Genomic DNA, 1,239 nt, shown 5'->3' on the forward strand with positions numbered 1-1,239 from the left:
GTATAACACGGTAGTTACGTTCCAAAAAATTGCCGTGTTATGCGAATCCGTGTTATACGAAACAAAGAACTAGTACGAAAAGGACGGTTAGGTTCCAAAAATTAAAAAACATGCTATTATATTTTCATAATTAAGATAAATATCTTTATTAAAATTTTCTTAAATGATACATAATAATATAAATTAAACAATGTTTTCTTCGTCATCACTAAAAGCACTATTAACCAAGAGCGTTTTCTTTTTGGCAAGTTATCCTTATCCTCTGAGTATTTTTCTGCATTATGTTCAGATCCATACTTTAGCTTTTGCAAAAAGTATGTAATTTTAGATTTCTTGCTTTTAGCTAAAAGATCTTTATAAATTTCCTTAAGCACTTATGAAGCACTTATGAAGAATAAAGCAAGTATGGAATAAGGAAAAAACATCTGGCAACATCAAAATCAGAAGCATCAAGATCTGGCAACACTGAAACAAGTTTCGAGAAGGACCATGTTTATCGACAGAAGGAAAATAAAATTTACATACTTAAGTATTAATAGTTCACAAAAATAATAATTTTCATGAACTATTATTTCCTAAGTATGTAAAAATTTATTACATTTCCTGTTGTACGAGGGTTTTACCCAATTCTTGAATTGTGTCAGAGTAAATCTGTGCTATAAAAGTACCGTGTTATACGGGGGATGGTACCAATTCTCGAACCATGTTAGAGTGAATCCGTGCTATAGAAGTGCCGTGTTATACGGGGGTTACCTGTAATTGTAAAAAATAGAAACATTTATAAAAAATAGTTTAAATGTATTTAAATACAATTAATGATAGAAATTTGATATTAAATTAATGTTAAATAAGTAGTCAATGTTTGAGATTAACATAGAAAACTATATGAATAGATTTATCAAGATATTAAAATAGGACTTTTTTATTCAATATTTTATAACTTAAAATTGTGAGATCTGTGGGTTAATTAGCTTAATTAAAATATTTCTTTGATAAAAATTTCAACAAAAAGGATGTTGAAAAGGGAGGAAACAAACTTCTTTTCTAGACTGACTAAAGTTTAACTCAATGTCCTATGATAATGAGTCAGACACTCAACCATCTGTATTAAAAAGGGTAGATTTCCTGCCTTTTTGCACAGTTCATCCAAAGCAGAACCTGTTGTCCAAACTGGCCACATAAGCGTCAATCTCTGTAATAAGATTACCATATATAACTAAGAAGATATATCTTCGACAG

The sequence above is a fragment of the Centruroides sculpturatus genome, unplaced genomic scaffold (genome assembly GCF_000671375.1).
Source record: "Centruroides sculpturatus isolate CEXI.00-Female unplaced genomic scaffold, Cexi_2.0 scaffold727, whole genome shotgun sequence".
Taxonomy (NCBI): Eukaryota; Metazoa; Arthropoda; class Arachnida; order Scorpiones; family Buthidae; genus Centruroides; species Centruroides sculpturatus.